Source organism: Lutra lutra, chromosome 4 (assembly GCF_902655055.1).
Source record: "Lutra lutra chromosome 4, mLutLut1.2, whole genome shotgun sequence".
Taxonomy (NCBI): Eukaryota; Metazoa; Chordata; class Mammalia; order Carnivora; family Mustelidae; genus Lutra; species Lutra lutra.
This window is the reverse complement of record NC_062281.1, coordinates 192,582,754-192,597,318: the sequence shown is the minus strand read 5'-3', so window position 1 is coordinate 192,597,318 and position 14,565 is coordinate 192,582,754. Positions and strand designations below refer to the sequence as shown.

General features: G+C 49.8%; 1 protein-coding gene across 7 annotated transcripts in view; it reads left to right on the top strand.

Annotated features, from left to right (window-relative positions):
* CAMTA1 (calmodulin binding transcription activator 1) overlaps window positions 1-14,565 on the top strand; it is an 826,942-nt gene that overhangs the window by 769,575 nt on the left and 42,802 nt on the right. The window contains exon 1 of one of the 7 annotated variants that reach the window (XM_047724088.1): window positions 3,902-4,086. The exons of the other annotated variants lie outside the window; for them this stretch is intronic. The gene's annotated coding sequence lies outside the window, so the exon portion shown is untranslated. Of the gene's footprint in view, window positions 1-3,901; window positions 4,087-14,565 lie in introns of those variants that run through there. 7 annotated transcript variants of the gene reach the window in all.

Here is a 14,565-nt window from a genome sequence, read left to right as displayed (position 1 = left end):
GAGCTCTATTCGCGGACACTCAGGGACCTGTCTGGGTAGAGTCTACATCTTTACATAAACAGGCTTTCACAGTTGCCAGGGCTGGGGAAAAGAACATGGTCATTCTTAGAAATTTCCCAGACTGCTTTCTTAAACGAATGGTATCTAAATGGTAGTGAGAGCTTTTAGGCACTTGGAGAACTCTCAGAGAGGCACAGAATGAAAACAGGCTCAGAACCTAAAACCCTGATCTGCCGCTTACAATCTGTGTGCCTTTAGGGAATTTATGTGACTTCTTAAAGCCTTTTTTTCCCCTATACAATATCCAACTTGCAAGAGAAACCCACAGTGTATGAGTGTATCTAGCGTAAGAGCAGGCAGATAACAGGCATCCAACAAACGCTAGTTCCCTTCTTCCTCATCTGCACCAGGATGCACCCCTTTGATTCATCATGAGACGCTCAGCAGAGGATAAGGCTGGGATAAACACTCACCATCCCTGCTTTAAGAGTCAAAGATTACACTTGGTCTGGCTGCTGCCAAGTGATGACAGCACTGAGCAAAGGTTTCTTTTTCCCTATTTTTAAAAACAACCCAGGCATACTCAAAGTCCCATAAAAATCTAGGGTAATAATCTGCCTTAAGCACATGCATGCCTGACCCTGTCATTTCCTAACCTGCTAGAAAGAACGATGAATGCCCATAAGGAGAGACAACCTGTGGGTACTTTGTTCTAGCAGGCTGTCAGAGCTCTGAGCTTGCTTTAGAAGCATCTGGCTTACCCCACCCAGTGCCATCTGACTTTCCATGAATGGGCCCAAAGAGGGCATTTGTTCTTGTGGTCTCCATCCTGAGACAGAGGTGCAGTGGGGAATTAGAACGGCAGGTCTTCCAGGAGAGTAATGGGCCCAGCAGAGCAACAGGGAAGGGGACGTTCCTCCTGCAGAAATGTCCCTGCAGGCTGCCTGAAAGGGGACCTCCAGGCTGCTGACCCCGACTGTATCACCAGGGCAGAGCCAATGTGCTGAAACACCCACGACTACCTTTCTCACGTGGCAGGTGGACACGAGGCTGCTGGAGGAAGGGTGAAGGGTCAGGATGCCCCTCCTCACACAGCTAGGATGTCCAGGTCTGAACCTCTGCCTTTTTAAAACAAACCCAAGGGGAAAACATCCCCGCCTGAGAGACAGTAAAGAGTGGAGGCACCTTCTCTTTAGTGGGGGTCCAAGTGCCTGAACCGGGGTCCTAGCCACCCTGAGTTCCCTGGCCTGGTAGAGAAGAAAGGCAGGCATTGCCCCTCAGGGTCCCCCCTCTCCAGCTGTTCTCTGTGGCTCACAATCCAGTCAGAGCTGTTCAGTAACTCTTATCTGAGGACTTACAGTGCGCCCAGCCTTGTGTGAGGTACCCGGATAAGTTAAGACCTTGTCCTTGTTCTCAAGATTAGAGCTGTCTCGGTCTCAGCTAACAACCAGTTTTTTTAGAGCACTTTTTATCAACATACACTATACATATGGAAAAATGCACATAGAGTAAGTATGTGCAACTCAGCTCAACGAGTTTTCACAAACTTAAACTAGTGCCCGGGTCAAGAATGGAATATTATTAGAAACCCAGAAGCCCTCCCCTCCCCTTCCCAGTGGCCACCCTAACTTCTAGTAGCATACCCAAGTATCTAGTAGATACCCTGACTTCTAGTAGCAGCCGGAGCCAATTTGTACTAAATGTGCCTTATGTACCAGGTACTGGTATAAGTACAAGTATTGGCTCGTTTAACTCTCACCCATTGATATGAAGGCAGGACAAGTGGGACATGTAGCTAGCAAGTGGGAACTTTGAACCCAGATGGTCTATCTCCAGCGCCCTCCTCCTTGATTACTAACCCTTACCTTTCCAGCAATAGATGCCACTCGGGAAGTGCTGTGATAGGAATGCATTAACAATGCTCCTGGGTCAGTTCTGCTGGGGGTGAGCCAGCCCTTAAGGAATGGATAGGGGTACCCCAGTCCATAAAGGGGAGCTGGGAGGCAGAGCTGGGAAGTGCAGGGGTCCTGTGTGGTGAGAGCAGGATGGACACAGGGTAGCAGGAACAGGAAGGGATTGTTGGAGCAGGATTCTTTTTTTTTTTTTTAAAGATTTTTTTTTTTTAAGATTTTATTTGTTTATTTGAGAGAGAGAGATCACAAGTAGACAGAGAGGCAGGCAGAGAGAGAGAGAGAGAGAGGGAAGCAGGCCCCCCGCTGAGCAGAGAGCCCGATGCGGGACTCGATTCCAGGACCCTGAGATCATGACCTGAGCCGAAGGCAGCGGCTTAACCCACTGAGCCACCCAGGCGCCCTGGAGCAGGATTCTGAACAGCATTGGTTGTTGTGACTTCGTCGGGGCAGGGAGGGACTGGCTGCAGACCAGAAGCCATGGTCAGCCCCCAAGAGTGCAGCTGTACCCGACCTGCTTGCTTCCCTGGTTCCGATGTGTGGCACAGAACCGGACCCAGCCTCACCAGGAGCGTCCCTGGCTTGGCCTCTAACCAATTATTCGTTTTTGATCCTACAGGCTTAAGAGTTGTGCAAAATTCTATGGTTTTCACGCATGTTCGGGTAGGGTAAGAAAAAAAAAAAAACTCCCTCCCCATCTTTTGAGATTCTTTTTAACCCAGATGGCAGGAAAGTGACATTATCAATTTTAAAGGTATTTGACAAGATGGAGGAAAAAAGGGAAGAGAGCCTCCCGGAAAGTCCGCGTGGGTCAAACGCTTTGTGTGTGCAAGGCCATAGGTGGGTGTGGGGGCCGCGGTGATTGACTAGCAGCAGGGCTACAGATGACATAGGGAAAGGAGAAAGGGTGATGGTGTCCACTTGGGACGCCTGGGAAGGCTGTTTGGACACGGGGAGACGATTCGGTGTGACTCGGACTTAGGGCGGGAGGCGAGGCGAGAGGTTGTAATGCAGAAGTGTCCAAGTGAGAAAGCAAAGCCGCAGCCAGAACTTTTGGACACCAGGGTTAGACCCGAGGAGTGGGGGGAGGCCCTGGAACTCCAGCTGTGGAGGTGGGGACCTGCGCCTCCCGCGAGGGAGCCTCGGACGCTCCCGAACGCTCAGGGGACTCGCAATTCCCCGTCACGAGTCAGACGTCCGCGGCCGCGCCCTGGCCGACGCCCGCGCACCTCCGCACCCGGTTCCCAGGACTTGCCCCGCGCCCTCGCGGCCCCGGCCGGCTCCCCGCGCACTGCGCCCCTCCCTCCCGCCCAGCCTTCCGCGCTCCCCCGCTCGCCGCGCAGCGCAGCGCCGGCTCCTCCCGCGGCTGCATTGCAGACGCCGCCGCCGCAGGGCGCGCCGGGGCCGCTCCGGGAGCCGAGCCCGGGTACGCGGGGCCCCCTGGGCGCGGGTCTCCAGCGCGGACTCGACGGCGCCGCAGGGCCGGGAGTCGGTGGGGCCGCGCCGCGGGGTCCGGCAAGCGCGGTCCGAGCGCCCCCCGCCGCGCGGACCCCGGGGAAAGCCTCTCGGGGCCGTAGCCCGGGGGAGCGGGCGCGGCCGTCGGGCTCCGGACCGCCACTGCCCTCGAGCGGACCGCGGCCGCCCCTCTAGCGGGCCTCCGCGAATCTGGGCGGGGAGCGGGCCGCGGCGTCGCGAGGGCCGTGGCCAGTCGGGCCCTCGCGTGCGGGCGCCCGGGGCCGCGGGGCCGCGCTCCGCCCGCGCCCTCCGGGCCGGCCCGCCGCCGTCCAGCGCGGCGCCGCGCGGCTCCGGCGCAGTTCCGGCGCAGTCCCCGCGCCGAGCGGCTCCGCGCCCCACACCTGCCTCTGCCCGGCTCCGGGTGACGTCGAGCCCTCCGATTGGCCCGTGCGGCCAGGAGGGCGGGGCCGAGGCCGGTGAGCTCACCGCCGCGCCCGGCCATTGGTCCGGGCGTCGCACTCGGGCTGTGGCGGGGAGACAGCGGTACCCGGAGCCCGAGTCGTTCCAGCTGCGGCGTGTGGAGCTGAGCGGGTCGGGGCCGGGCTAGGTTGTCCGGGCCGGGCCGGGCCGGGCCGGGCGGGGCCGCGCGGGAGAGGAGGAGGAACGCAGAGGCGGCTCGGCGCCAGTCGGACCGAGCGGTGGCCGTGCTCTCCAAGTCCGAGTGAGTGTGCGTGTGGCCGAGGGGAGAGTCGGCCGGGCGCGTGCGGGGCGAGGGCGGCGGCCGGCGGGGGCGCGCGGGGCGCCTGGGGCGCGCGGGGGCGGGGCTGGGGGGCGGGCGCGCGCCGCGGCCGGGGCGTGGGGGGGCGCGCGTGTTCGCGCGAGGGGGCGCGGGGTGTGTTTGAGGAGTGGGCGCGAGGACACGCGCGGCCCTGGAGGGGGAGGGGGCGTGAGGGGCGCGTGTGCTCACGCGAGGGGCGAGTGTTTTGACGCGTGAGTGTGCGTGGGCCCCGGCGTGTGTTTACGGCGCGGGTGTGAGGGAGGGGGTGTTCGGCGGAGCGCGAGCGGCGCGTGTTGATGGAGCGAGGGGGAGGGCGTGCGCGTGTGGGAGCGGGCGTGCGAACACGAGTGTTTACAGAGCGAGTGGGGAGGGAGGGAGCGCGCGTGGATGGACAGCGCGAGGGGAACGAGCGTGTTTTGACGCGTGAGTGTGCGCGGGACCGGCGTGTGCCGATGGAGCGAGCGTGTCTGTGAGGAGGTGTGCTGGGGAGTGGGTGTGAGATCACGCGTGTTCCTGAGGCGAGTGGGGCATGCGAGGGAACGTGAGGAGCGAGGCAGCGCGCGCGTGTTGATGCGAGGCAGCGAGGGCGGGAGCGGGTGTGAGGACACGCGAGGGAGTGGGAGTGTTTGGGTGAGTGGCGGTCCGGGGGCGCGCGTGCGGGGAGTGGCCGCGGCGGGGCGCGAGCCGAGCGGGCGCCCACGGGGCCTCCGACTGGTTTTTGTCTTCGAGGCGCCTCGGCGGCGGGCTTTTCGGATCCAGCGCCCGCTCCCGCAGCGGGCCACGCGGAGGGGGCGGGCGACAGGTGCCCCCTCGGCGCGGATTGGGATCCAGGTGCCCCCCGGCGGGGCGTGGGGAGAGGGTGGGGGACAGGTGGCCCCCTCAGCGGGGCGCGGGGGGAAGGCGGGAGGCAGGTGCCACTCGGTGGGGAGTGGGGCAGGGAAGGGGGCGGGGACAGGAGCCCCCTCGGCGGGACTTGGGAAGAGGGGACAGGACAGGATCCCTTCCTTCTGGGAGAAGGGAGAGGGCCTGCGGCGGGTGCCTCCTCCACGGAGAGAGGAGGGAAGATCCAGGCAGGCGCCCCTTACGCGGGGAGAGGAGAGAAGGGTCGGGACAGGTGCGCCCTCCGCGGGGTGCTGGGAAAGGGGCCGGGACAACCCCGACCTGGGCCCCAGGCGCCTCGCCGGGCTAGGCGGTTGGAGGCCGCCTTTCCTAGCAGGCCAATGGCGTGAATGAACGTTTTATTAATGTGTGCGTAGAACCCGGCGGGGAAAGTTGGTGGAGTTCGGAGACTAAGGTTTGGAAGAACTTGAGAGTTTGGCTTACCTGCAGACCAGGACACCCACGCTCAGCCGCGCTGGAAGAGAGGCTGCGTGGGGCCTTCTTGCATTTACAGGCTCTCCCGTGATTTGATTTAGGTACTGCACAACTTTAAGATGTGGTCCTGGTGGTGGTCTGATGTTTGAGACATTTCCCAATCTCGGTAGGTTTCTATAGGCATCAGAACAGATTTCTGAAAGCCTGATATTATTGCAAAGTGTCTTCATCAGTTTACCAGGGAATGATGCCGATTTCAGTCTATTTTGTATTTTGTCCAGTACCGCTCGGTATGATTTCTACTGATTGATCTGAGGTCTGTAATTAGCAAGGCAGATTCAGTAAGCGCCAGAAGCGCTGGCGGATTTACAGAAGGCTTCATGCATGTGTTTGGTTCTTCGCGTTCTGTTTCAGTCACCACTGAAGCCAAAACCTGAAATTTTAAAAACGTGCCCCCCCGCCGAATTTTGTCATATATGGTAAAATGGCTGGCTGTATGTAAAGGAAACCTTTTCTCTTTCTGCCCAAAGGAATTTTTCAGGGAGTTTTCCTACAGAAACTGTGTCATAGAGAGAACCTGGTAAAGAGAAACACATTCAGCAGTAGCGCCCTTCATGGTGTGTGTTTATATGAAAACCATATTTTTAAGACCAGAACTAGTAGCAAATAAGGTTATGTATTTCCTTTTCTTTGTATTAGATCTAGGGAGTCATCATGTTTAATGTTCTAGGAAATAATATTTATTTACAGGATATGCATTTCCCCCAATAAATTCAGCTTAGTCGTGAAAACAGAAAAGTGCTGTAAATATCAGAGAGACCTCCATTTAATCATCCTGGTTAATTATATTCCACAGGATCAAAGTGGAAACACAGTATTTAATGCAGTAGTTAAGAACAACATTGTATTATTTAACACTTTTTAAAAATCAGTCTTTCTGCTTTTGTGATACACACACATAGACACACGCATTATTAGTTCTGAGGACCCTGCTGGGCCTTTCCGTCTACGACAGCAGCTGTCACAGCTGCAGGCTATTCACGTGGGACGGTTTTAGAGAGCACAGACAACAGGTTGAACAGAGGGTTTTGTACTTCATGTGAGAAAGATAGTGAAGTTAAAGAGTTCGTCGATGTTGAGCGTCCCTAGCGAAAGCCCAGAGGCCCTTACTGATGGCTCAGCTGCAGGTGCTCTCTCAAAAGCCCTCACCTTCTGCCAGTGCAGGAAATGGACATTTTGGGGATCTAGAATTTCCTTTGGGAACCGTCAACATTTTTCTCATGTTTTCCAATCACTGCTGTTGAGAACGTTTCAAGCTTCAGAACTGCGCTTGTAAGCTGCCTTTTTTAAATGTCTAAGGGAAAATTGTTAATACATTTATTCAAAACACAACTTTAGGAATCACCCGGAAAGGTCAGTAAAGACCATTTTGTTAAACTTGACACCGTTCTTTAGCTGGTGCAGTGGTTTCTGGAAGTCATTTGTTTTTAGCGGTGCGCACCCTCCCGCCCCTTTTCCAACCGTTCATTGTGTGTCTGCCATGTCTTCTCACATTTAAAGGGTTTTGCTTCCCCTGGCTTAAAGTGGTTTAATATTTGTATTCCATCGATCTTTTCAAAAAGAGACTCTCTTAGTGGTGCCAAGTGTTCATTGTCAAATATCAGCCGTGGCCTCCTGTCACAGTATATAAGCTGAATATTTGGGACCTTATTTCAATTATATATTCCCTTGCCAAAAAGCAGTTGGCATGAACACGTGATGTAGTTTGTGTACACTCACTTGTTTGTTTGTTTGTTTTTAATGATTTAAGGGAGCCTACAGAGATACAGGCATACCTCGTTCTATTGTGCTTCCCTTTAATTGCATTTCACTGATAAGGCATGTTTTACAAATTGGAGGTTGGTGGCAACCCTGCGTGGGAGGGAACAAGTCTGTCAGCACCGTTTTTCCAACAGCATTTGCTCAGTTTGTGTTTCTGTCACATTTTGGTAATCCTTGCAATCCTTCAAACTTTTTTTTATCATTATATTTGTTAGCAGTGATCTGTGATCAGTGATTATGACTTGCTGAAAGCTCAGTTGATGGTTTGCATATTTTAGCAGTAGCTTTTAATTAAGGTACATAGTTTTAAGACAGAGTGCTGTTGCACACGTAATAGACCACAGCAGAGTATAAAAACAACTTTTATAGGCACTGAGAATAAAAAAAAAAATGTGACTTGCTTTATTGTGATGGCCTAAAACCAAACTCACAGTATCTCTAAGGTGTGGCTGGATATATATCACACGATGAAGCAAGATAAAAATAGGTGAAATAAAGAAGGATAAAGCCAAAGGAAAGTGAGGGCACAGGAAAGGCAAATGGGGGCTCTAATGAAGTTGGTAGCATTCGTTCCATAAAATCTTACATACTCTCTGGAGGCAGGCCATAAACTGCATTCTGAGCTTTGTGGCAACAGTAGACTGATGTAGGGTTAATTTTGTCTTCCTTACAGCTGACATGGATTTTCTTACATTCTCTGTAAGGTCTGAGAGCCAGCTAGGACTTTTCAGTGCCGATGGGAGGAGCCCAGATGAGATGCACTGAATGACATTGAAGACTGCAGGTCACTATTAGTCACATTTAACATGTGGGAAGTGCTGCGGAGCCTGCTGGGTGTCGGGACATGATAGCGTGAGGGTAGGGCCCCTCGTGATCATAGAGACCATCACCTGTCCCCTTCCTGAGTGCATTGCCCTGAAATCAAATGACCACCTTTACTTTGCTTTTCTCTGACACATCTAGACATGGGTTAACTCACACCAGGCAGGCTAGGGGATGCCTTTACCATCCAGAAATAGTTACGATCCGCCCCCTCAGCACCGCAGCAGCACAGAGGCTCATTACAGTCATGGCACCATGCTTTGTAAAGAGCATCTTTGCTTTCTGTACCGCTGGGGGTGGCTGCGTTGATAATGCCTGTACGACCTTGCTTGTTGCTTTATTTCAGTAAAGTTCTTTTTGTGTACTAACAAATTTTAGTTTCAAAAATATCATGGTACCTATAATTTTTTTTTAAAGATTTTATTTATTTGACACAGAGAGAGAAATCACAAATAGGCAGAGAGAGAGAGGAGGAAGCAGGCTCCCTGTGGAGCAGAGAGCCCGACGTGGGGCTTGATCCCAGGAGCCTGGGATCATGACCTGAGCCGAAGGCAGAGGCTTTAACCCACTGAGCCACCCTATAATTTTTAAATTTTTATCTTGTCCCTTTTAAAGCAAATTTTTAAAGGATGTATTTATTTGAGACAGATACAGAGCATGAGCAGGGGGAGAGGCAGAGGGAGAGGGAGAAGCCAGCCGAGCCAGGAGCCTGAGTCGAGATGCGGGGCTTTATTCTAAGACAGTGGGATTGTAACCTGAGCCGAAGGCAGATGCTTAACCATCTGAGGCACCCAGGCACCCCAAATTTTAGGTTGTCTTGTAAGCACTGAACGTAGAGCATAGCTTTAGACATATGACTTATAGAAAGATCAATCAGTCAACACATTTTTAAAGTACCTATTATAAATCAATTGTTAAGCAAATTATAACGTTATGACAAATTTGAGAAAGATACAGTATAGAAGGAATTTAATCAGAGTGAATGGGTATAGGAGTTAAAGTAATAGTGATGCTTAACTTATCTTTGTAATATTGAAAGTAATGGCACATGGCATAAGTTCTCCCAAATACGTTAAATTAACATTCATCAACTACCAAGATTAATTAGTTTGCGGTTTTTTTCACCTTTCAACTTTCACCGCTCTCAAATCTGATCCCACTCTCTTAGCCAGCCTTCCCCCGTCTCCCAACAACTATTCAATATTCTAAATTCTCTGAGGCTAACTCAAGTCTTATTAATGAAGCCTTTCCCCCCATCTGCCAGCATAGATTAGCGGCTCTCTGCAGGGTGTGTTGTCACCTAGGCTGTCCCCTCCGCTCCCCGGCTGGCGTAGTGCAGTCTGGCGGCTGGAGTTCCATGACTGCTGTTGACAGATTACACGTATGGTGTTGTTTAGTGCACAGAACGAGAAGGATGTGTTTCTCCAGGCTGATTCTGCTTCGTGCACTCCGTTGAGTCTTGCCTGTTAGTCAGTTACACACAAACACCGCAGGACCTCCCAGGCAGAGCAGTTCAGGGTCTCTAGGGGATTGGGGTTTTCATTCCAGCGGGCTTGAAGAGTCCTGGCCTGTACCAGCACGAGTTCTCTAGGTCTGCCACCTGAATCATCGTTCTGGCTTTCTTGGGATTGCCCGGACGCTTGCCATCTAGGAACATGTATGGGTAGGAGCCCTTTGCTGTGAAATAATGCAGTAGGGTGAGCAGCTGTGTTGTTTTTCAGCCGCTGAGCAAATGAGAAGTCTCAGGTAAATCCCCTTATGTCTCTGGATCAGTGCCTTACCTGTGCTCTAAACCTCTTAGGAGTGGTTCAGGAGATTAGCAGTCAGCAGCACTGGTTTCTAAAATCAGCGTGCGCAGGGCACGGTAACTGTGGATTTGGGAAGTTTTTGTTTCGGGGGGTGGGGTGGGGTGGGGTGGGGTGTGTGTGTGTGTGTGTGTGTGTGTGTGTGTGTGTGTGTACAGGGATTAGTTCCTTCTGTGGGCCACAGTCAAACGCCGTTGAAAGACCCTGGATCAGATAGTTCTCCAGCGCTCTTTAAATCTCAGTGTTCTGCAGTGACTGTCTTCCATGGGATGTGTTTGTTGCAACAGCTGATTTACCTAAAGTCGAAGGAGCCAAGATAACTTCTGCAGGTCTGGAGTTCGATGGCAGATAGGATTCCAGCTCAGCTGGAACTCAGTATACCTTTTTCTGATTTCTTCAGGTAACCAAAATGTTTCAAATGAGCATGATGGCTTATTTCCACCACAGTTTAGCCCATGTTTTATAGGGAGAGTCCAATGATAATTTTGCACAACTGAGGTATACGTAATGAATATTTAATTGAATATCTTTTTATTTGTAAGTGGGAGCAGACTTTCACTATTTCTTTAGTGAAAGGATCCACATTTCAGTTAATAGAGTCAGACTCCTCTTTTAGCTGCAAGTAACAGAACTCCAACTCAAACTGGCTTATAGAAAAAAGGGAATTTATTGACTCCTATGAAGTCCAGTTTTGGAGTTCTCTTCAGGTACAGCTGGTTCCAGATGCTCAAGTGATAGCGTTAGGAACTTGTCTCTCCCTCTTGACTCTGCTCTTGTCTACGTTGATTTGATTCTGATTTCCACAGTGCTAGCAAGATGGCCCCCTCAAGGCTCCAGGCTTGTATTTTGCCAATTTAGCAAATATCTCCGGGAAGACGGCACATCTTTGCCAGTTGTTCCAGGAAATGTTCTGTTCTTCTTGGCTCAACTTGACTCATGTGAAGAGGAGGCAGTACCCTCATTATTAGCAAGGCCTTCCTCTCTCTCCCTGGAAACAAGAATTGGGGTCAGCACCGCCTGAACTACACACAGGGCAGGAGCAGCTCCCAAGGAGCAGCAAGGTGCCGTAGCCAGGGAAGGGGGAAGGGATGCTAGGCAGGCATACAGTGAGGGAACCGGTACTTTTTGATGGTCAGCCTGATAGTCCCATTCCTAAAGAAAGCACCATTCATTCTGAAACCACAGAAGCTCGTAATAAAGCCAAGTCCTTGATTTTATTCTCATGGTCTCATTTTAAATGAGAAGACACCAGAACCTTCACCTTTTAATAGGTGCTGACTAACAATTCTTAGGACCATTTTCAGAAAATATGATTCAAGTCCTTAATATATTATACACTATGGTTTGAATAAATCAACAGAGAATTCATTTAAATATCCTTTTGTCTTTTCTAATGAAAGAAACCATTCATTCTGCTCTAGTCAGAATCCATGCCTCTGGCATTAGTGTGCATGTGTGAAAGATGTTTCATCTAACAATGTAAAAAATAGGAAGGGCCCAGCCTAAAACTGATGTTGTTCTAAAAATGTATAAGTCAACTGAATGATATTTCTCAGATAAACAGTGCAACAAATGGTAGTATGTTCCCGGGCCAGCCTGAGAAGAAAAACCTTTGAACCCATAATAGATACTCAGCATTTGCAGGAGAAAATTATTAAAGTAATATATATACTTATGTATATCACATTATAGGCCGTACAACATTGAACTATATAATCTACATAATATATACTTACATGTTCCCTTGTTTTCCTTACTTACATTTTACTTACATATACTTACAAGTTACCAAACACATGAAATAATGCACTTTCTATTTTCATATTTAAGTCATTGCTCAAATAAAAACGAAGGTACACATAAAGTAACTTCAGTAAATGGAAACTTTCTGGCAGAAGATTCTTTTTTTTTTTAATTTGTGTAGCTGTTTTAATAGTTGAGTTACAGTTTATTCAGAGGGTAAACAAATATATTTATTCAGATTTTGAATATTACATCTCTCGTGTATAACTTCTTTCTTTATTTTGGCTATTAATTCCTTATTGAATATATCATTTGCAAATATCTTCTCCCAATCAGAATTTATGTTGGTTGTTCCCTTGGCTGTGAAGAAGTTTTTGTTTTGTTTTGTTTTGTTTTTTTATTTTCAGCATAACAGTATACCTTGTTTTTGCACCAAAATAGTTCTCTGAAATTACACAGTCTAACTCCCTAACTTTTTAGAGGAATAAAATTTAAGTTTCTTGTTAACAGAACCCTAACATTATTTTTATACATATTCAATTGTAATTACAATCTTATTTTTATTCTCAAGTGCCACAAAGAAAAGAGAAAGAAACCCTTCTGAGGTATCTTGAAGGTTGGAACAGTGGAAGGGACAGACAGTGGGTTCAAAGGTGGTTATGTGTGTCAGAGGTTATCTGAAGTGGGACCGACTAGACCATCAGAGGAAGAGGAGTCTTCTAGGAAGGAAAAAGGAGATGGGAGGAAGGGATCCCGGGTCAAAGAGCTTCCTATACTAGTTCCTGGGGACGTTCCCCCTTAACCCACATAGCTTTATCAGGGTCTGTGGCCGGCTGGCGGGGCACCTGAGCCTTGCCTGGTGAGTGAAGAAGGAAAACAAGGAGGGTGGACCGAGAGTTTCCTCACCAGACATTGTCTGTATCGGGATATTCTTTAGGACTAGTTTTAGTTCCTAAACTCTACTGTGGGAACATTAGTTATAGGATATGCTTATAAGAAGCTCTCCCAACCTCATACAGAAAGGTTCAGATAAGTTTAGGAAACACACCTACCAGCCCTCTACCAGCGATTTACAGTGTGTGTTAGCATGTTAAAGTTCAGAGAAGTCCTCCGTCAAAGAAAGGCACATGTATTTAACCTAGTAAATAGGTTAATGTTGTGTTTAACCTAGTAATTCAAACACATCTTGACACATTTCGTTTTTATGGTCTGCTACTGAGTGGCGTGGGAAATCTGCAGCGTGGAGTTTGGGAAATGTTTCGGTTGACCATCCCCGCACCATCGTCCGGAGCCTGGAACTCACGGCCAGCCCCTCCCGTGGGTCTGTGAGTCCCGTGATATGGAAGGCACGAGTTTGTACATACGTACTTTTCTAGGAAAGGGTTTGTAGCTTTCATCACTAAGAGCCAATACGTGATGAAGGGCAGAAATCACTCGTTATGGGTAACTTTCCTGACGAGGGAAGTCCAGCCTCTCCTGCACATTTTCGGTCTATGCAGGGACATTACTCAGCAGACGTGGCGTTGGTCAGGGGCGTCAAGCGGTAAACAGGCAGCTGACTAGCCAGTTACTGGGCTTATTGTCAAATAGAGGTAAACATTGGCAGTTACTCTCGTCCCACCAAGAACTGTGGGAAAAAATTGCCTGTGCAGGACACCACCTTATCATTAAACTCCAGATGTATTTATTCCCAAAGAAGAAGACATGTTATTTCATCGCAGTGAAGAGGTCTGTTTTAAAAGTCGAGAGCCCCTGCCCTGCAGAAGAGAAATCCGTTGAGAGCTCCTTGATGACAAACTACGAAAAACCAACGAAGTTCAGAAAGCTTTTCCTTCAGGAGACTGAAAACCATCAACTCGTCTCCTTTTAGATTTAAAAATCAGGATCATAAAATACTGTTCAGGAGAGAGTGCGCAGTAGATAATAGACATGCGAGCAATAGTCAGTCTCCCTTCGACTTACACCAGATCCTCCGAGAGCGCTCAAGTCAGACCACACCCGAGCTTTGTCCACCTGCTTCTGTGACAGTGTTTGGTGTCTTTTGACCCTAAATGGTGATAAACAGTCTCTGAAGCCCAGTACTGCCTTTGTTGCAAGGACATCAAAGCCTGTGACATCACATGCTATTGAAAACAACTGACTGTGAGCTTGAAACTGCTTTCCATTTTGCTTCCTTTGCCAAGTTCAGCCAAATTTGGGACTCAAGTTAACCATGTTGGAGGATCTCATGGGTGCCTTCTGTACAGTAGCTTTACATGAGCTTTATTTTACTCTTTCCATGAATCTCGATCTTACCTGATTATTAATTGTAAGCATTTTTGTTAGCCAACCTCAGATAGACGTACCTGGATCTGGGGTTGGTGCCAGTTGGGTGAGAGCAGGGAGGGAAATAAACAGGTTGAGGAAGGATGGGACCCGGGCAGGGAAGAGAAATCAGGAAAATGAGGAAGAGGGGAGAAAAAGAGACGCTAGGGATGTTTGGGGTTTTTGAGGGATGTTCCCCAAGGTTAGCACCTGCTGCCCTTGGAGCTGGTTATTAACCTTTTGTTCCATTACTTAAATATTCCATGAACCGTTAGACCCACTCTGCTCTGAGTGGAAGGATTAAAGAAGTCTGCTTTGGGGCTTCCTTGAGGATAGCCAGGCAAGGCAGCACCTCAACTCCATGAAATCAAGTTTCATCCCCATGTAGTGGAAAGCATGATATGTTGTTAGCCTTCCCACCTAATCCAAGGGATATTTGAATACTGGCCTCAATAATACATTCATTCAGGCCTCACTGATTTGGAATTTGCAGAAATTTGAAGATTACTCTGGTCCAGGGGTAGAGTACTTATGGGAGATGTAGATCACAAGTGTGGGGGCGAGTGGCACGCAGACCTGGAGGGTAGACGTTGTGCGTTATGATGTGGCAGGT